This window comes from Phyllobates terribilis, unplaced genomic scaffold (assembly GCF_046119375.1).
Source record: "Phyllobates terribilis strain yellow unplaced genomic scaffold, ASM4611937v1 Scaffold_2__4_contigs__length_985480577, whole genome shotgun sequence".
In the NCBI taxonomy this organism is placed as follows: domain Eukaryota; kingdom Metazoa; phylum Chordata; class Amphibia; order Anura; family Dendrobatidae; genus Phyllobates; species Phyllobates terribilis.
In genome coordinates this window covers 440592423-440614873 of record NW_027362762.1, presented here as the reverse complement: position 1 = coordinate 440614873, position 22451 = coordinate 440592423, and the positions used below count along the sequence as shown (strand labels likewise).

General features: G+C 41.9%; 1 protein-coding gene across 8 annotated transcripts in view; it reads left to right on the top strand.

Moving 5' to 3' along the window:
* Positions 1-22451, top strand: part of SRRM3 (serine/arginine repetitive matrix 3) — a 598168-nt gene that overhangs the window by 174914 nt on the left and 400803 nt on the right. For all 8 annotated transcript variants that reach the window (XM_073665425.1, XM_073665430.1, XM_073665431.1 and 5 more), the window contains one exon: positions 21670-21757. The gene's annotated coding sequence lies outside the window, so the exon portion shown is untranslated. The remainder of the gene's footprint in view (positions 1-21669; positions 21758-22451) is intronic.

The window sequence follows — 22451 nt, the reverse complement described above, 5'->3', positions numbered from 1 at the left end:
GGGAGCCATGGAAAGGTAAGGATGATGTTGCTTTATTATTTTACTTTTATTGCAGGAGATCGTTGGCTTCAGCTGGAATGGGCGTGACTGTAAGTATGGTTTAATTTAGAACAATAAAGAATTGTGTGTTTATTTCAATTAAAGGACTTTTTTCTGGGTGTTTGTGTTTTTTTTAAATACTTTACTAGAAATTCATGGTGGTCATGTCTAATATTGGCGTGACCCCATGAATTTCGGGCTTAGGGCCAGCTGATAATGCCAAGCTGGCCTTAACCCCTTTATTACCCAGTGAGCCACCGCACCAGGGCCCTGGATGAGTTGCGTACAGCGCCAGAAGATGGCGCTTCTATGAACGCGCCATTTTCCGGGGCGGCTGCGGACTGCAATTTGCAGCGGGTGGGGCCCAGAAAGCTTGGGCCTCCCTGCGCTGCAGATTCCAGCCCCCAGCTGCCTAGTTGTACCTGGCTGGACACAAAAATAGGGCGAAGCTCCACGTATTTCTTTTTTAAATTCATGAAATTCATGGAATAATTAAGAAAAAAAGGGCTTCCCTATATTGTTGTGTCCGGCTAGGTACAAATAGGCAGCTGGTGGTTGGGGGCAGCCCGTTCCTGCCTGCTGTACCTGACTGGACACAAATATAGGGCGAAGCCCCACATCAATTTTTTTTAATTATTTCATGAATTTCCTGAAATAATTTTAAAAAAATTGACGTGGGGCTTCACACTATATTTGTGTCCAGCCAGGTACAGCAGGCAGGAACGGGCTGCCCCCAACCACCAGCTGCCTATTTGTACCTGGTTGGACACAACAATATAGGGAAGCCCTTTTTTTCTTAATTATTCCATGAATTTCATGAAATAATTTTAAAAAAAAATGCGTGGGGCTTCGCCCTATGTTTGTGCCCAGCCAGGTACAACTAGGCAGCTGGGGGCTGGAATCCGCAGCGCAGGGAGACCCAAGCTTTCTGGGCCACCCCCGCTGCAAATTGCAGTCCGCAGCCGCCCCAGAAAATGGCGCGTTCATATAAGCGCCATCTTCTGGCGCTGTACCCAACTCATCCAGGGCCCTGGTGCGGTGGCTCACTGGGTAATAAAGGGGTTAAGGCCAGCTTGGCATTATCAGCTGGCCCTAAGCCCGAAATTCATGGGGTCACGCCAATATTAGACATGACCACCATGAATTTCTAGTAAAGTATTTAAAAAAACACAACACCCAGAATAAAGTCCTTTAATTGAAATAAACACACAATTCTTTATTGTTCTAAATTAAACCATACCTACCGTCACGCCCATTCCAGCTGAAGCCAACGATCTCCTGCAATAAAAGTAAAATAATAAACCAACCTCATCCTTACCTTTCCATGGCTCCCACGACAGCTTAAGCTCTGCTACATCGAGATGACAGGCTGGACCGCAGCAGAACGCTGCCATCCAGCCTGTCATCCCGCAGACACTGAGAAGCGCAGGCATGCTTGCACTCCTCAGTGTCTGGCTGTGACGGCATAAAGATGAGCCGAGGTCATGTCCAATGAACTCAGCTCACCTCATGCATGTCACTGACAGCGTGGGAAAATTCTCACGCTGAAGCGCTGAGTGCAGGAGAATTTTCCCACGCTGTCAGTGACGTGCATGAGGTGAGCTGAGTTCATTGGACATGACCTCGGCTCATCTTTATGCCGTCACAGCCAGACACTGAGGAGTGCAAGCATGCCTGCGCTTCTCAGTGTCTGCGGGATGACAGGCTGGATGGCAGCGTTCTGCTGCGGTCCAGCCTGTCATCTCGATGTAGCAGAGCTGAAGCTGTCGTGGGAGCCATGGAAAGGTAAGGATTATGTTGCTTTATTATTTTACTTTTATTGCAGGAGATCGTTGGCTTCAGCTGGAATGGGCGTGACGGTAAGTATGGTTTAATTTAGAACAATAAAGAATTGTGTGTTTATTTCAATTAAAGGACTTTATTCTGGGTGTTTGTGTTTTTTTAACTTTCACTATGGGGTTAGTAATGGGGGTGTTTTATAGACGCCTCTCCATTACTAACCTGGGCTTGATGTCAGCTGGCATTATAAGCTGACATCAACCCCAGCCCTATTACCCCCTGCCACCGCTACAGGGCAGTGGGAAGAGCGAGGCTAAGTGCCAGAATTGGCGCATCATATGGATGCGCCATTTCTGGGGCGGCTGACAGCTGGTGTTTCTAGCCTGGGAGGGGGCCAATATTCATGGCACCCTTCCTGGGCTATTAAAATCAGCCCCCAGCTGTCTGCCTAGCCTTTGCTAGCTATTAAATTAGGGGGGACCCCACATTACTTCTTTTGGGGGGTTCCCCCATTTTAATAGCTAGTAAAGGCTAGGTATTCAGCTGGGGGCTGATATTAGTAGCCTGGGAAGCTCCGTGGGTATTACCCCCTTCCCAGGCTTCAAACATCTGCCCCAGCCGTCTGCTTAACCTCCGCTAGAGCCTAAAATTAAGGGGAACCCCACGCCAATTTTTTTTTAAATAAATCCTTTATTTTAACACTAAATGAAAAGTACAGTAATCAACACTGTCACTGTACTTCATATATATGTGACTGACATGTTTCTATCTATCTAATCTATGTGTGAAGCTCTATTCTGTCTGTTATAAGTTGTCGGGTACCGCTGCTGAATTGCCGGCCGGCTTTCTTAAAGAGACGGTGCACGAAAACACTAATATTTTTTTAAATAAATCCTTTACCCTAAATGACAAGTACAGTAAGCAACACTGTCACTGTACTTCATAGATATGTGACTGACATGTTTCTATCTATCTAATCTATGTGTGAAGCTCTATTCTGTCTGTTATAAATTGTCGGGTACCGCTGCTGAATTGCCGGCCGGCTTTTTTAAAGAGACGGTGCACGAAAACACTAATATTTTTTTAAATAAATCCTTTACACTAAATGACAAGTTCTGTAAGCAACACTGTCACTGTACTTCATATATATGTGACTGACATGGTTCTATCTACCTAATCTATGTGTGAAGCTCTATTCTTTCTGTTGTAAATTGTCGGGTACCGGTGTATGCGCTGATGAATTGCCGGCTTTTCATGTCATTCTACATTATTCTTAGTTGTTTTACTTCATGTAGAATTAACCTACAAGGAAAGAAAGGGTTTATTTTCATTCCGATATTTGTGTTCCATTGACTTGCATTGGTTTCCGGTATCGGAATCGGCGATATCCGATACTTTTTGGGTATCGGCCCGATCCAATCCGATACGATATTTCCTGATATCGGAAGGTATCGCTCAACACTACTTATCACCTTCAGCTGATCCTGTTAAAATCTCTGCCTCAAGAACATTTCTATTCAATGATGTTACTAATCGTGTACCATTGCAGAGGTCTCATTTTGTATTCAAATTTCTCAACAACATAATAATGCTGCCCACCTTAAGTCTAAGGCAATGACTTGGCATGCCTGATGGGGTTAAGTTATTTAAAAATTCAATAGGAAAATGTTCCCTTTCATCGTCGTCATCTACAACAGAGTCATCGCTCCAATGTCAGCTGATGTTTTTGTCGGAGTCACCTCAACATTAAGCTCTTTATGCAGTAAGATACTGTATATACAGTCATGGCCAAAAGTGTTAGCACCCTTGAAATTTTTCTAGAAAATGAAGTATTTCTCCCAGAAAATTATTGCAATTACACATGTTTAAAAGCGGCCATCAATCAGTCCGGATCTTAATCCCATTGAACCCCTGTGGGTTGGGAGAAGGCGCCCTTCATATATGAAAGACCTGGAGCAGTTTGGAAAAGAAGAGAGGTCCAAACTTCCAGTTGAGAGGTGTAAGAAGCTTGTTCATGGTTATAAGAAGCGATTGATTGCTGTTATTTATTGCAAAGGGTGTGCAACCAAATATTAAGTTGAAGGTGCCAACAACTTTGTCCGCCACATTTTTGGAATTCAGTGTGAAATCATGCCCAATTTGCCTTTTTTTAAATTTTTTTTGTGTTGTTCCATACACAAAGGAAATGAACATGTGTGTAACAAAACATGTGTAATTGCAATAATTTTCTGTGAGAAATACCGTATATACTCAAGTATAAGCAGACCTGAATATAAGCCGAGGCACCTAATTTTACCACAGAAAACTGCGAAAACTTATTGACTCAAGTATAAGCCTAGGGTAGGAAATACAGCCGCTACTGGTACATTTCCCCATTCTGGTAAGTGTTGCCCACTCATCACCAATCCTGGTATGCATGGCCCCCTCATTCCCAATCCTGGTATGCATGGCCCCCTCATCCCCAATCCTGGTATGCATGGTAAGCCCCCCATCCCAATCTTGGTATACATGGCCCCGTCATCCCCAATCCTGGTATGCATGGCCACCTCATCCCCAATCCTGGTATGCATGGCACCCCTCTTCCCCAATCCTGGTATGCATGGCCACCTCATACCCAATCCTGGTATGCATGGCCACCTCATCCCAATCCTGGTATTCATGGCCCCTCCATCCCCAATCCTGGTATGCATGGCCCCCTCATCCCCAATCCTGGTATGCATGGCCCCCTCATCCCCAGTCCTGGTATGCATGGCCCCCTCATCCCCAATCCTGGAATGCATGGCACCCCTCATCCCCAATCCTGGTATGCATGGCACCCCTCATCTCCAATCCTGGTATGCATGGCCACTTCATCCCCAATCCTGGTATGCATGGCCCCATCATACCCAGTCCTGGTATGTATGGCCCCCTCATCCCAATCCTGGTATGCATGGCCCCCTCATCCCAATCCTGGTATGCATGGCCACCTCATCCCCTATCCTGGTTTGCATGGCCACCTAATCCTCAATCCTGGTATGCATGGCCCCATCATCCCCAATCCTGGTATGCATGGCCACCTCATCCCAATCCTGGTATGCATGGCACCCCTCATCCCAATCCTGGTATGCATGGCACCCCTCATCCCAATCCTGTTATGCATGCCCCCCCTATCCTGGTATGCATGGCCCCCCATCACTGCACATTAAAAAAAATAAACACTTCTACTGATTTTCCTTCCCTCTACTCCAGTGCTGCTCCTGTCCTGCCAGCTGCTCACCTCCTCATCTAAGCAGCGCATGACGTCACTGCCATGTGCACTCAAACGCCGGGGTGAGCTGCTGGGATATTCACTCCTCTCCACGCCAGGACTATGGTAGTGGAGAGGAGTGAATATCCCTGTTGTTTAATAGGCGTGGAGAAGAATGTATATGCATTTTTTTTAGTAGTGGGCACGGAGGATCGCTGAGCTGCAGCGGGAGCTGCGGCGCTGCTGACACTGTGCGCACGCTATTAAAGAAATGAATATTCACTCCTCTCCACTCCCAACAATTCAAGAATGCCAACACTTTCGGCCATGACTGTATGTATGCAGCATAAGCCATCGGGTGGTCGTAAGGTCAAGCTTAGGGATGAGCGGATCCGCGAAGTTCGGGTTCTGGTACTCGATTTGAACTTTAGTCCAAAGTTCGGTCCGGGTACCAAACTTGAACCAGAACCCAAACTCCATTGAAAACAGTGGAGACTCGAACTTTGGATCTCTCAGCTCTCTCTCTCTCTCCAATGGACTTACCCTGTAACTCTTAACTTTGCAATGGACTTCGAAAGTCTGTGTTCGGCGTTTAGCACCAGACACTAACTGTCCGGTACGAACGCCGAACTTTTAAGTTCGGGTTCGCTCATCTCTAGTAAAGTTCCCAAAGGGGACTGACAAAATAACAGTTACGAAAAATGGTTTAAAAATATAAATTATTATTAATATTTTTTTATTATTATTATTTATTTATATAACACCATTGATTCCATGGTGCTGTACTTAAGGGGTTGCATACCAAATAGAGATATCATTTACAGTAAACAAAACTAACAATGATAGACTGGCACAGAGGGAAGAGGACCCTGCCCTTGCGGGCTTACATTCTACAGGAATAGGGAAGGAGACAGTAGGTTGGGGGGATTGCAGTAGCTCCAGTGTTGTTGAGGTGGCAGCAAGCAAGGTCATGGCAGGCTGTAAGCTTGTTTGAAGAAATGGGTTTTCAGGTTCCGTCTGAAGGATCCAAATGTGGCGGATAATTGGACCTGTTGAGGCATAGAATTACAATTCAATGTCCTTCTGAAAAATCCTATAAGCAGTTATTATCTGTACATGTGCCTCTTGTAATTGTGAGACATTTGTATCAAATGTTAGCACCCCTTTCACAGGAACATACTTTGAAATCATGGGGCCCCTTTGCAAAAGTTTGGCCCACCCTTTCACCTTCTCCAAAAAAAATATATATATATATCCGACGGAGTAAGCAAGGTCACAGAAGGGAATACCTCACAACCTTTAAAGACAGGGTGAGGGATGAACACAATAATTGTGTCCTTACTGAAGCCCCATAATGTCCTCACCTGCTACGATACCCCTTTCATGACTCTCATAGAGTATAATGCTCCCCAAAATGACCCCTACACATAGTATGATGACTCCACAGTGCCCTCAGCAAAGTACGATTCTCCCGCAGTTTTTCCCCCACAAGTTTTTACATCATAAAGAAACTACTAACCTAGCTCCTTTCCTCAATGTGCTACACTGGTCTGTGCTGTGTGCGGACTGACACAGAAGGTGCGATATAGTGACATTATCGCACTTTCTGCACAGACAGATTCACAGGATAAATGGTGGAACAGGGAGCCGACAGCTCTGTGCTCCACCAGTGAATTCAACTGTGTTTTCATGCTGAGGATGTAGACAATGTTATAATTGAGATGACAGGCAGGGACAGGGATTGGGGGCAGTCCTGCTCAGCATCATGCCCCCTCGATCCTCTTCCACTATTAGTGGTATGCCACTGCTCTTTTGTACCATTAAAATCACGAGATACCTCAATTAAATATGTTTAATTGTCTAATTACTCATAATGTCTAATTGAAAACTTGTTGTTTCCATTCTTGCAAAATTACTAACTATTTTTTGCCTCATGGAAACTCAAAGTTAATGTTAGTTAATTAATGAAGTATCTGTATATTATCCAACACACTGTGAGCCATGTTATTCAAGGAATTTATCACCTACCATATTTTCTAATTAAAATCAGATACTGAAACATATGCCTATTTCAGTGTTTTTATTTTCTGATTGATACAGGAAAAAATGTATCTTTGTTCAATGTTAGCCAGTAGATGGAAAAATATTACAATTTTAACTCTCAATTAAAAAAAAAAAAAAAAAAAAACAACTTGAAAAAGGGAATAAAGGTGAGCAGATTACCATGAAACCAGAGTAAAACAGCTTTGTGATATAGATGTAACATATCATGGCGATATTCAAATTTCATATATATATATAAATAACTAATAAACAAAGGGGGGTACATACGGGACATACAATAGACAGAGGGGTAAGGGGACGAGTAAGGGTGTTAGGAGCTGAAGGGTGGGAGGAGATATATGACCTAGTAAGTAGGGTTCCTAAATATTCAGAAGTACCCAAAAGGTTTCCCATGGGGACCAAATGAGGTTGAATCTCTCGACTGTTTCATCATTCAGGGAAGTGCAATGATGAAAATATCTGATATCTTTGATCGTAGTATATAAGTCCTATATAGATGGGGGCGAGTTTGTTTCCAATGAGAAGCTATCAAACATCTTGCTGCCATCAATATGTAAAGGAGAAGTCTAATGGTTCTTTTAGATATATTTTCTGGGAGAATATTGAATACAAAGTGTTGAGGATATAATGATAGGTCTAAATCAAAGTTTGCACATTTGTACAGAATGATCTTGTCAGGGAGCAGTCCCAAATAGGTACAATATAGATCCTGTCAACAAGGGCCATCTCCAACGTAAGGGGGATAGATGGATCTAATTTATGTAGAAGCTCAGGGGTGCGGCACCATTAGTGGAGGCTCTTGTATTGGTTTTCTTTATAAGTGATACTGGATACCGAAATGTCTCCTCTTGACCATACAAATCTCCAATCTGCATCGTTTAGAGTTCTACCCAAATATAACTCTCAAATTTTAAGAATTTTCTGATTGACAAAATTATTTGTTAGCTGTCGTTCCTTAGCTGCAACTCTGCTCTCTTAGCATAGAGTTTGGAGACTATTCATTGACTTCTATGGAAGGGCATGCTCTGTGACATGAACAGCGGTCAGTCCGCTAGATGGAAGACTAGCTGTCTCTGTCATGGGGTGACAATAATGTGACTGTTACCTTTCTCCAGCTTTATGATAAAGGTGTTACACTATGATCAATGTCTGTGAAGATAAAATCCTAGTAAATTATATCTGAAGGAAGACAGTAAAGTGTCTGCATATTATGAGGCTGAATAGCTAGAGTGAAAACTGAAAGGTTTCAGAATTTTTTACCAACTTATATAAAATGTGTTTTTTACATCTAAACTTCATGGTAACAATAAGTCATTTTCTGACTGTACATTATCTTTGACAGCGTAATCTCAAGTGTGAAAGTCTATGAAGAAATAAGAGTTATATTTTAATATTATGCTTATAAGCATTTGCAGGTTTTTTTGCACATTGTATTAGGTGTGTACAATACATAGCATTTTACAGTACCAGCATTATGAATAAAATTTCTGAAATCCTTCACACACCCTGGGAGTTTTTTTTTTGTGTGTATTTTGAGCCAAGACATAGCATGTCAGTTCTTTCAGCACTTGTTTTATTTATTTATTTTACTCAGTTACATAGCGCCAATAATTCCACAGCACTTTACAGACATTATCATCACTGTCCCCATTGGGGCTCACAATCTAGATTCCCTATCAGTATGTCTATGGAGTGTGGGAGGAAACCGGAGAACCCAGAGGAAACCCACGCAGACACGGGGAGAACATACAAACTCCTCACAGATGTTGTCCTTGGTGGGATTTGAACCCAGGTCCCCAGCGCTAACCACTGAGCCACTGTGCTTACTCATTCAAGTAAAGATGCAACAATATAGCAACGTATGACCATATTTTATAGTCCTGCGCTGCTGTCATAGTCCACCTGGTAAGCTGAGAGAGATAAAGTAACTACTGTTGCTTGTATAATGCATTTGTAGAACTTGTTGCAGCGATTCCTGACTCCCAAGTCTCTTGAGTAATGAAATGTTTCCATACAGTAAAGCCCCCGTCACACTAAGCGAGATCACTAGCGAGATCATTGCTGAGTCACAAGTTTTGTGACGCAACAGTGACCTCAGTAGCGATCTCGCTACGTTTGACACTTAGCAGCGACCAGGCCCCTGCTGTGAGATCGCTGGTCGTGTCGGAATGGTCTGGACATTTCTTTGATCGTTGAGGTCCCGCTGGGTAGCATGCATCAGTATGTTTGACACCTTAGCAACGACCTTGTTGACGACACAGACACAGAAACACATAGGCGTGCATCGTTATACAGATCGTTACGGGTCGCCGCATCATTGCTGCGTCGTTGGGAAGATCTGACTGTTTGACATCTCACCAGCGACCACATAGCGACGCAGCAACGATCCCTGCCAGGTCGTATCGTTGTCGGGATCGCTGTAGCGTCGCTTAGTGTGACGGGGCCTTAAGACAATTTTGGGTGTCTCTGTACAGTATGCAACTGCTCTCAGACATCTGGTAATGTTTACTTGTAGTCAATTGAATTCATTAGTAATGATATGACAAAATGATCTAGATTTTAGTGGCCCCAGATTTCAAAATGTAGGTTTCGGTTAGACTAGAGAGAATATGAAAGGCTCAAATGTGTTATTATATGTATTATAGCACCAGTATGTCTATCACATATGAATGGCCAATGCTGTAGTTGTTACTGTATATGGATTTGGCTGCTAAATTTATGGCTGATCATGTGTAATGAACAAATTTGTATTTGACAGTACTGAGAGGATGTTCAAATTATTCTTAATATATATTAGATGAAATTAAATTAAAAATTAAATTAAAAAGTTATATATTTAGGTCTAAGATTTGAAAAAAGACTTAAGGGTGTAAGTAGATGGCAAAAATAGGTTAAATAATACTCCCTCTTAACTTTTTATAGCCTAAACCTGTGTAAATGTGTTGTAGTATAGTGTAGGAGTATTAGTATATTTACTGATCGCCATCTTCTCCAGTTTACAGCGTTGCTCCAGTCCTCTTCTGGGTCATGTGACAGCTAACCTGACTTGATGAGTAAGGCCACAGCCCCACTATCAGTGTTCGGTCAGTATTTTTTCTCAGGAGTGAGACCCAAAACCAGGTGAGGAACAATCAGAGAAAAGGTATAATAGAAACAAGTCACCAATTCTACATTTATCACCCACTCCTGGTTTTGTCTCCCACTCCTGAGAAAATATACTGACCAAATACTGATAGTGGGGCCGTGGCCTTACGCTGGGCTCCATTTATGAGCCAGAAGTTGTTTTTTCAATGTAAGTCTATGGATCGTCAGAACAAGGCTACAGAATATATAAACTTTTAGCATTACTATTTTTTAAAGAAAAAGAAGCATGTTTCTTAATAAGATATTAAGCATTTTTATATTTGCTTAAACCTTTCATTTGTTCAAAGTTTCTTAAAAAACAATGACCATATATTGTCTAAAAATGTGCACTTTGTGGTACTGGGGGAATGTGAGGTCCTAAACATTATAACATACTTCATGTGCTAGGTGGATTGAAATTGCATATGGCATATCTGTAATACGGATGTATTATTGATCATATTGCATCACTGTGCCATTAGCATTCAGCATTGCATCTGTACTACAGTTATACTGATGGGCTGTCATTTTAAAAGGAAATTTAATTACATATTACAGCCCTTTTGAAAAATGTATGCAATGCAGAAGCAGTCCTGATGACAGTATGTATATGCATTCATATACTGAACACTATCACTAGACCAGGATGTATGTTTTAAATCTGTAAAAAGTGGATGTAGCTTGTATTTAGCCCTATATTAGGTCTGTATTTTGACTCACAGCAATGGATGTAATACTGATGAAAAATACAATTGAGTGAGTAGTCTTAGATCACTTTTTGAGTCATTTGCATTCACAATATTGTCACAAATATATGGCTATGCTATGCTTGACTGAAACCACATTTAATCTTTTAAAGTGGACTGGCAGCCAAACATTCCGCTCTATTCTAATGGGGGTAAAAGTTCTGCGTTCTGCTGATCTGTGCAGGTCCCAGTAGTTGGACTTCTAGATTACCATTCCTTTTGTTTCCCCCAGAATATCAGTATCCCAAAAAATAAAATATTTTACAGTAGTGATGTCCCCCTTTGTGAACCTCACACAGTAGAAATATTCCCCTCTTCCCCTCTTTGGTCCCATGCAGTATTAATGCATATGTCCTCATTTGTGCCTCTTAAACTAGTAAAATTCTTCTTTATTCTCCCATACAGTGGTAATAAGTAGGATTGCCCTTCTTTGTATTCAAATACAGCAGTAATGCCCCCTCCCCAATAGCACTAATACAGTAGTAATGTACACCATTTCTTCCTACATGCAGCAATAGAATCCACTGTTTATGTCTTGATAGAGTTGGAAAGTATCAAATTGTAGTTTCATAAATTAGAAATGTATGGAACCCAAAATAGGGCATTGTTGAAGGAAATGGGCACATACACAACCACAATACATGACCCCATCTGCTCCAAAAGAGCTAATCTTTCCCTCCAGAGCCTTATTGCTGATCCACTGGGCCAAGCATTCAGAAAACAACTTTAAACATTTACATAAGCATTTATGTTATTTTCATCTAAAAAAGCATCTAAGCACTTTTTGAAATCATCAAGAGTTCCTGCAGTGACCATCACTTGAGGTAAAGTATTCCACAAATGAATAGTTCTTATGATAAAGAATCCTTTTCTCCGATATGAGATTGAGCCTTTCTTTCTCCTGGCGGAGAGAGTCCCCCTTGTCTCTTGTCCCCTCCCTGTGACCCATACAGTATAATTTACTTGTCTGTGGCCCCTATACAGTATAATTTCCCCCATTGGGACCCCCATATAGTATATTGTCCTCCTCTGTGAGCCCTTTACAATATAATGTCCCCCTCTCCTGCCCCCCTAGAGTAGTTGTTATGGTGAAGAAGCCTTGTCTCTGGAGATGAAATGTTTCTTCCTCCAAGCAGAGGAAATGCCTCCCTGTCTTTTAGCCCCCTCTTTGGCCCCTATACAGTATGTTGTCCATGGCCCCCATAAAGTATGGGAGTCACCTCTGTTGCTCCCATACAGTATAATATCTTCCTCTGTTGTCTCCATGCTACATAATGTACCCTCTGTGGCCCTCATACAGTATCATGTCTCCTTCTGTGGCCACCATATAGTATAATGTCCCCTCTCCCGTGGTCCCCATACAATTAAATGTCTTCTTCTGTGACCCCCATACGGTATAATGTCCCTCATTGGGGCAATTAAACAAATTCCTCTTAACTATCGAAAAACAGTTCCTTCTTCCTTCTCCATTATCCAGCACAGGCTGCACAATGCCTTGATATAATTGTACTGTCTGCTGCTGACGTCTAATAGACTAGGAGCTTGTATTGTAAGGTGGGGAGACAGTGGCCCTCTGCTCCGCAGGATATGCCTCCAAGGACGCACAGCTAACTGAAAATAGCACAGGCACCAGTGGACCCCTGGTCCGGGCCCAGTCACACTCACTTCCTCTCCAATCGCAATCATTATTGCACCGGAGAATTTCCCGTTCCCATGGTAGCAAGTGCTAGTCTGGGAATGGGAACTTTTCCATAAATTTTGTTCACTTTGGTAGAGAGTGAGAATGAAGCCTGTATGGCGAAAGTACCCCACTTCCTTGTGATCATTGAAGGGAGCCTATCAGCTGCTTCATGCTGATTGAACCATGTGCAGCATAAATCAGAGACCAGCTCTTGCATGCTAAATATCTATGTTTTATTTTGAAACGCTGTGGTGTTTCAGAGGATAGCATTATGAAAAGCTGGGGACAAGGTGATGAGCAGTGATGAGCTAGCATGCTCGGGTGCTCGCCGAGTATCTTCGGCGTGCTCGTGTGTTATGTTTAAGTCACTCTGTGTGCATGATTTGGGACTGTTTGACAGCTTTAATACATGTGAGGAATGCCTTTTTCTTCACATGTATTAAATCTGTCAAACAATCGCAAATCATGCACACAGAGTGACTCAAACATAACACATGAGCACGCTGAAGATACTCGGCGAGCACCTGAGCATGCTCGCCGAAAGGGTTAACAGAACATACTCGCTCATCACTAGTGATAAGTCCACGAGGCATGTTCCCCTTGTCTTTTCCCCACCCGCTCAGCTAGAATGACAGATTTCCCTCTGTACCAACACTTATACAGCTACAGTATTTTACAGATCTTTAGAATACAAGAACCATTCTTTGATTCATACTGCCCTTGGTTCAGTAGCACAAATTAGCTGACAGGTTCCCTTTAAGAATCCCACTACTTAACACTTGTGAAATTGGTGACTATAATTAATATCTTGAAAACTTTCTGTAACGAATAATAAAGTTTGTTAACCCTTTTTTAATTAACTACATGTATGGTATGCAGTAGAGCAGAAGTACATGGCTTTTGACTGTTGGTCTTACTATTCCAGCTTGCTCATTTTCGCTTCTTTATAGCTGTGTGTTGCACATCCTCACTTGATTGACATGTAGGTAGTCATGCATTTGAATTGCTTCCCGACATCTGAAAGTGCAATCACATCCTACACCCCCTTATCTCTGCAAACCTCAGTGGTGAGATCAGAAATCAGTCAAAGAAGACAAGGCATTTAGAAAAGCTTTAGTGTTCCTTCTGTCATCAGGATACTGGTGTCATACAAGATGAAATAGATTGAAGAAGAACACTGCAAACTTTGTGAGATTAGATGGCAACCTGCTGAACTCATTTTTAGAATCTGACAACCATAGACACATATAACATGCTGGCAATGATGAGCAGGATCTGGGATGTTCGCCAGCTCATATATAAATTCCTTGTGACGAGAAATATACTTTAGTTATCATATCTAGCATCTAGTTAATATGCAATTACAGTGAACCTGACAGCTCAAATTCAACAATTTTACCCACACAAAGTTTTCTAAAGCCAAACAACAATTATTTTATGGCCTCTAAATCAACAGTTATTTTATGTATCCTATTATAATTGTTTTATTAAGTTGTTGCCTGTAGCTGCCATTTAATAGTCCGTCAAACAGTAGCACTAAAAAAAAATCTCAATATACCCCTAGCCGCAAAGTGATACCTTGCCATCGGTCATTTCATGAAAATTGATATTTGCTAAATCTTCCAAGGTCTCCTGCCAGTGCTGTTACGATGAGGTGAAAATGTCTACGAGGTAGAGTGGAGCTTTTGAGTGTGGCACATAAAAAACACATAGAAGTTACATCAGCACAAGAACTGTGGGGGGAACAATTTGTAAATGGGTTTCCATCATCAAGCATCTGCTCAAAAGCTATGTATTACAGTGTGCTATGCCAAGTTGCAGCTCACATCTGACTGAAGAATTTAGTTTTGTCTGATTCCCAGTAACCATTATCAGAAAGCATAGTGGCTACTATAGAGTAGATAGGATGATAGTATGCGGGGCCACCATAAGGGCATTACTGCCCTTACTGGTGTATGGGGCCAGGTGAGGAGGGGGGCCCAGTCCGGGCACCCCTCCTCACCGGGTCCCAGGGGCAGGATTGAGCCTTTCACTCAGTAACTGAACCTGCGTCCTTGGACGCAGGTTCAGTTGAAATCTATTGCCGTGCAGGACCTACTTCCTGCACTGCAATAGGAGTCGCCAGCCAATCAGCGCGCACTTCGTCAGCGTATGACGTCACTGTCATGCGTCGGCACATCCGCGCCTCAAATGATTGAAGAAGAGGACCCCGCTGGCCTGTGTTTTTTGTACTGAAATCCGCAATATGGAGAGACATATGGGGGGAGGGGGCAGGTTGGAGACATATTGGGGGGGCAGGATGAGAGGACATATATGGCGGCAAGATGAAGTTATATGGGGGCAGGATGGAGACATATATGGGGACAGGATGGAGACAAATATTTGGGGCAGGATGGAGACATATGGGGGTCAGGATGGAGACATGGGGGGCAGGATGGGAGGACATATGGGGGCAGGATGGAGACATATGGGGGGGCAAGATGGAGACATATGGGGTGCAGGATGGAGATATAAGGGGGGGCAGGATGGAATCATATGGGGAGCAGGATGGAGACATATCACAATGTGGTGATAAAATGTGATCTGGTCATGATGTGGTGGTATTTGTTCCTTGTATGTGGTATTATTTGGTCACTATGTGGTGGTAGTATGGGGTCTGGTCATGGTGTGGTGGTATTTTTCAGTTGTCCATGGTATTATTCAGTCACTATGTGGTGGTAATATATGGTCCGGCCATGGTGTGATGGTATTTGTCCCTTGTATGTGGTGTTATTGGTCAATTTAAAAAATGTATGTGACACATTCCCTTAAAAAAGTTGTCCACTACTATAGAGCATGCCCCCCATCGATGTAAACGGTGCAAATAAGAATTTTAGCAAATACCTTGCACTGTCAATATTGCCTGTGAGCGGCGCTATCACTGACCGCTCACAGGCATCACGTGACCCCTATCTGCAGCCTTCTCTGGCATCCGCTGATGTCATGTCAAGTCAGTGATACGCTCCCCGCTGATTGATGAGCTGTGGGCGGGGTTTCCCAATGAATGCAGGAGAGGAAAATCGCACAGTGGATGCTGGGCTGTGACACGCAGGGAAGCCCCGCCCACAGCTCATCAATCAGCGGGGAGCGTATCACTGGGTCGTGAACAACTTGACGTGTCATCAGTGGATGTCTGAGCCAGCTGCAACCGGGGGTCACGTGATGCCTGTGAGCGGTCAGTGATAGCGCCGCTCACAGGCAACATTGACAGTGCAAGGTATTTGCTAAAAGTCTTATTTCCACCGTTTGCATCGATGGGGGGCATGCTGTATAGTAGTGGACAACTTCTTTAAAGAAAAATAAATAAAAAGATGCCTAAAAAGAGTATTGGATATTTTAACAAATGTTTAATAGGTTAGAGTAGAGTAGGCCCGGCCAGAAGAGTCTACCTTGTCATGGTGGCTGCTTAAAAAATCTTTTGGCCAAAATTTAAGTTGATGGCTATGGATGTGATATGGTATTCGTTGGAAACTGTTAATGTGTGATTGGTGAGGACGTAGTGCATAAGTGGAGTTTTTTCAGGATTGGGCGGTGGGACTGTGGATCAAGGGATGGAGGCAGAGCTGGGCGGAGTCTCAAGGGGGCCCGAAAATGTTGCCAGTATGGGTCCCTGAAATTGCTGGTGGCAGCCCTGATGGTATGGTCAGTTTAGTAGGGTTTGAGCTTTGCTACTTATATTCGGCGAAGGGTAATATTACTGCTTCAATATACCAAAACTTTTTAGACAATTGAATGCTTCCAAATATGTGGCCAGAGTTTAGGAAAGGTCTTTTCTTATTCCGGTATGACTGTGCACAGAGCCATTGTAGAGGGCCCTAAATAGCTTGCGCTAATTACCTGGAATGCTGAGCGAGACTGTTTTGTCTTCTCGTACATCAGTGTCTGATCTCTCAGAAGCTCTTTTATTTGTATGAGCACATCTTCTCATAGACACACTACAAAATATGTAGAAAAACCTTTATACTTGTAAAACTGGGAAAGGGGTCTTTGTGAGCATTCCCATAGCCTTGCAGGACTATTATCCACTGGCAACACCTTAAAGGGGTTAAAAACTTAACAGAAACAAGCAGAGATATCAAGGATATATATTGTAGGAGAAGATAGACTTTTGGGCTTTGAGCACCCTAGTCTTAATGAATGGGTTCACTGGTGTGTGATGCGCCTATTTCTTTAAGAGGTACCCAAAAAAAATGAGAATTACTTATTTCATTTTTTTTTATTCAAGATAACATCTTGAAAACATTAATCCCCTTTAAATTACTGTCTATTAGATGATATGCACTTGTCCAAATGTTTTTTTTCCACTGTTCGAAACATTTTTTATTTTCTTCTGAACTAATGCTGTTAAGTGCCTCCAGGTATTTTTTCTTAACCTCTTCTACGTCCTAAAAATACTTTCCCTTTAGGTTTTTCTTCATTCTGGGGAATAAGAAGAAGTCGCAGGGGGCTAGGTCGGGCGAGTAAGGTTGGTGAGAAACTGTTGTCTTGCCGTTTTTTGCCAAAACTGGTTGATTTTTAACGCTGTGTGGACATGTGCGTTGTCATGATGAAGCAGCCAGTCCCCCGATCACCACAATTCAGGCCATTTTTTTTCTTACTGCCTCATGCAATTGCTTCAGCACTTGCAGATAGTAATGTTGGATCACTGTGGTGCCCTGAGGAACAAATTCAATGTGAACGATTCCTTTGATGTCAAAAAAACAAACCATCATTGACTTCAAATTTGATTTCACCAAGATTCATCCCCGATGATGACTTTTGACAAAAGATCAAGGTCACCCCCTCACACGCCCGACCTAGCCCCCTGCAACTTCTTATTCCCAAGAATGAAGAAATTTAAGCATTTTCAGGACGTAGAAGACGTTAAGAAAAAATAACTGAAGGCACTTAACAGCATTAGTTCAGAAGAATATAATAAATGTTTTGGACAATGGAAAAACCCTTTGGATAAGTGCAAATCATCTAATGGATAGTATTTTGAAAGGGATTAATGTTTTCAAGATGTTATCTTGAGTAAAAAAAAAAAAAACTAATTGTCTTTTTTAGGGGTACCCACTCGTATCTGTTAACTAGCGTGCAGTCCTGCCAGAAATATTATTCCAGTTGGGGACTGGAGTACATTTCTGAAGTAAGTTATAGTAGTGGTGTAACTTTTCATGGATTTCATGGGTGTTCATAGCCACGTCTGATCCCACCCATGCTACACCCATATTGGCATGGCAGGCCAGGACTGGAGTGTAAATACCAAATGTCACAATATTTTTACACAAATATGCTACTCATTAAGGTGCTTTATATCAGAATTCTGGAGTAAACACCTTAAAGGGGTTGTCCACTAATTGGACAACACCTTTCTAATCCTCATATTTTATCCTTGTTAAATAATAACACTTATTCTCCCCTCCAGTGCCGGCGCTGTTGCAGCGGTGTCAGCACTGGCTCTCCCAGAGATTGTATAACATTTTTATGTAACGTGATCCCTGTGGCCAATCATCACTGGCTTCACTCTCCCTGTCTTCGGACAAATCACTTACATCCTGAAGAAGTGCATGCTGCTGCTCTCTTTTCCTCTGGATGTATGTGATACTTCCAAAGGTCAGGAGAGTGAAGCTAATCTGCCCCGTTGTGTCTACTTTTCCTTTCTGTCTACCATTTTACGATCATGGCTTTGAAGTCAGGCTACATGCAATTTCCTTTAATGTTTTAGTTTTCACAGCTTTTTCTGACAGCTACAGAAGAACTAAATTTGATGGAGGGCAGCAACTATAAATGGGTAGCAATTAGTGATGAGCGAACGTGCTTGGATAACTTATTATCCGAGTATCTTGGGCGTATTCTGATAATCTGTTTGAGTCCCTGTGGCTGCATGTTTAGTGATGGTAGACAGACGCAATCATGCATGGATTGCCTGTTTGTTAGGCAATCCCCGCATGTGTTGTAGCTGACTACCACCGCAAAGCATGCAGCCACAGGGAATCAAACATATTATGAGAGCACCCCGAAGATACTAGAATAACACTAAAGCATGTTTGGATATCACTTTATCTGAGCATGTTCGCCATCACTAGTAGCAATGATATCAAGATAATTGTAAACTGAATTAATCTTGTAAAACAGGCAAGTTTGCTGCCCCCTCTGTTACTGTACATAAAAAAGAAATATAATATAAAACCTAACCCTGCAATTAACAGTCCTTACACTCTCCTAATCCACTGGCCTTCAGATGACAAACTGCTGTAGATTTTAAGATTTTTCTCTCTGTGTGATTGACAACTTCATATCTGCACTTGAATATGTAGATTCAAGCTTTTCACTTGGTGGCTCCATCCATCTTTCCTAAACAATGTGCTGAACCTGTTTGGTGCATTGAAAAGTGTGTTCCTAGGGATTATTCATTTCGTCATCTTAGATACTCCCTAAGAAATTAATTGATTTTATCTGCTTCTCTTCATGTATAGTAATTTCTGTTCTAGTTTAATCATGTTACAATATCTTCTTGTAATATTCCACAGGCCACTAGGCCACTGAATTCAATAAAGGCTGAACCTTATGGTTGACTATAGCTCCATTGCTGGCTTTTCTGTATAGACTGGGGTAGAATAAGCAGAGCCATGTTATTATTATTAGAGAGCTGATGAGTTAATGACATATCTATTTTTGTAAGTGGCTTAGATTATGCAGGATTTTATTAATATACAGTACAGACCAAAAGTTTGGACACACCTCATTTAATGATTTTTCTGTATTTCCATGACTATGAAAATTGTACATTCACACTGAAGGCATCAAAACTATGAATTAACACATGTGAAATTATATACTTAACAACAAAGTGTGAAACAACTGAAAATATGTCTTATATTCTAGGTTCTTCAAAGTAACCACCTTTTGCTTTGATGACTGCTTTGTACACTCTTGGCATTCTCTTGATGAGCTTCAAGAGGTAGTCACCGGAAATGGTCTTCCAACAATCTTGAAGGAGTTCCCAGAGATGCTTAGCACTTGTTGGCCCTTTTGCCTTCACTCTGAGGTCCAGCTCACCCCAAACCATCTCGATTGGGTTCAGGTCTGGTGACCGTGGAGGCCAGGTCATCTGGCGTAGCACCCCATCACTCTCCTCCTTGGTCAAATAGCCCTTACACAGCCTGGAGGTGTGTTTGGGGTCATTGTCCTGTTGAAAAATAAATGATGGTCCAACTAAACGCAAACCAGATGGAATAGCATGCCGCTGCAAGATGCTGTGGTAGCGATGCTGGTTCAGTATGCCTTCAATTTTGAATAAATCCCCAACAGTGTCACCATCAAAGCTCCCCCACACCATCACACCTCCTCCTCCATGCTTCACGGTGGGAACCAGGCATGTAGAGTCCATCCGTTCACCTTTTCTGCGTCGCACAAAGACACGGTGGTTGGAACTAAAGATCTCAAATTTGGACTCATCAGACCAAAGCACAGATTTTCACTGGTCTAATGTCCATTCCTTGTGTTCTTTAGCCCAAACAAGTCTCTTCTGCTTGTTGCCTGTCCTTAGCAGTGGTTTCCTAGCAGCTATTTTACCATGAAGGCCTGATGCACAAAGTCTCCTCTTCACAGTTGTTGAAGAGATGTGTCTGCTGCTAGAACTCTGTGTGGCATTGACCTGGTCTCTAATCTGAGCTCCTGTTAACCTGCGATTTCTGAGGCTGGTGACTCGGATAAACTTATCCTCAGAAGCAGAGGTGACTCTTGGTCTTCCTTTCCTGGGGCGATCCTCATGTGAGCCAGTTTCTTTGTAGCGCTTGATGGTTTTTGCAACTGCACTTGGGGACACTTTCAAAGTTTGCCCAATTTTTCGCACTGACTGACCTTAATTTCTTAAAGTAATGATGGCCACTCGTTTTTCTTTACTTAGCTGCTTTTTCCTTGCCATAATACAAATTCTAACAGTCTATTCAGTAGGACTATCAGCTGTGTATTCACCTGACTTCTGCACAACACAACTGATGGTCCCAACCCCATTTATAAGGCAAGAAATCCCACTTATTAAACCTGACAGGGCACACCTGTGAAGTGAAAACTATTTCCGGTGACTACCTCTTGAAGCTCATCAAGAGAATGCCAAGAGTGTGCAAAGCAGTCATCAGAGCAAAAGGTGGCTACTTTGAAGAACCTAGAATATAAGACATATTTTCAGTTGTTTCACACTTTTTTGTTAAGTATATAATTCCACATGTGTTAATTCATAGTTTTGATGCCTTCAGTGTGAATGTACAATTTTCATAGTCATGAAAATACAGAAAAATCTTTAAATGAGAAGGTGTGTCCAAACTTTTGGTCTGTACTGTACACTACATATAACGATAAGGCTTTACTTTTCTCTCTATTAGGATATATTCATATGTCACTTTTTTTGCCACAAAAGACACAGCTTTTTACAGTCTCAGCAAAGTGAATGAGATTTCTGAAATCCCATGCACATGTTGCTTATTTTCTCCTTGCAGATTTGAAGCAGTTTCAAATCCGCAGCATGTCAATTTCTTCAGAGTTTTTGCATTTGGTCACGGCCCCGTGGTCAGTATTCGGTCAGTATTTTTTCTTAGTAGTGGGAGCTAAAACCAGGAGTGGGTGATAAATGCAGAATCGGTGACTTGTTTCTATTATACCTTTTCTCTGATTGTTCCTCACCTGGTTTTGGCTCCCACTCCTGAGAAAAAATACTGACCGAATACTGACCAAAAACTGATAGTGGGGCTGTGGCCTTTTTCATTTATTCTAATGAATGGGAAAAAACGCATAAAAAAATGTTGCAAAAACGCACCCAATTCACGGCAAAATTGCACAATTTTTTATGCAGAGTTTTTCACATTTTTGATGTAAAAATGTCTGCAGCTAGTACTTATCATGTGCACATACCCTAATACTAATTTTCTGTTGACTGTATCCATAAAGGTTGGTTAATGTTTTGTCAATAGCTATGTATTTTTGTATTGCAGGCTTTCCAAGACTATGAGTATCCCTCACATGGCATAAAGTAACCTCTTTAATTCAGTTCAAATATTATTCATCCACCAGAATTGAAAGGTAATTCTCCATTATGTGACTGTGTATGTGCGATAATTCTGCCTAGTTTATGAATTAATAAGAAAGGGTGCACCTATATTTATAGATGTATTTGACATGATGTGCGATCAGTATTCAGAAAAAACTGCAGGCCCTCCGCAGTCTACAGAAGTGGATGTAATGAGTGTCTCAACTAGGAAAAATCAAATGGAAGAGAGGCAAAAATATTGATCCCAAGAAAAGGAAGCAATACTTTAATGGATTCAAGGAATGCACTGCAGCATTAAAATATTTTTCCAATAATTTTCAAGAATAGAAGATTTTGCATTTACGTTCTACTGTTCATATATTATTTATTGTTATGTGAACAGGTTCACGTGCATTGTATGTAAGGTCCTTGACATCTGAAAAGCTTTGTTGTCAAAGCATTGTGGTTTTTAAAGGAAATCTGTCACCAGGTTTTTGTTGAGAGCATTATTAAGTACAGAGAGAGACCTTGATTCCAGCAATGTGTCACTTATTGTTTTTTTTGCTGTAGTTTGATAAAACATTGTTTTATCTGCTGCTGCTTTTCTAGTCCTCTCATTGATAATGTAGTCCTCCATATTCATGAACTGCAGCTAATACCGCCCCCTACTATTCATTGACAGCTTTCTGCCTATGCACAGTTTAGACAGAAATCTATCAATAAATGGTGCTTGTGGAATTTGACAGA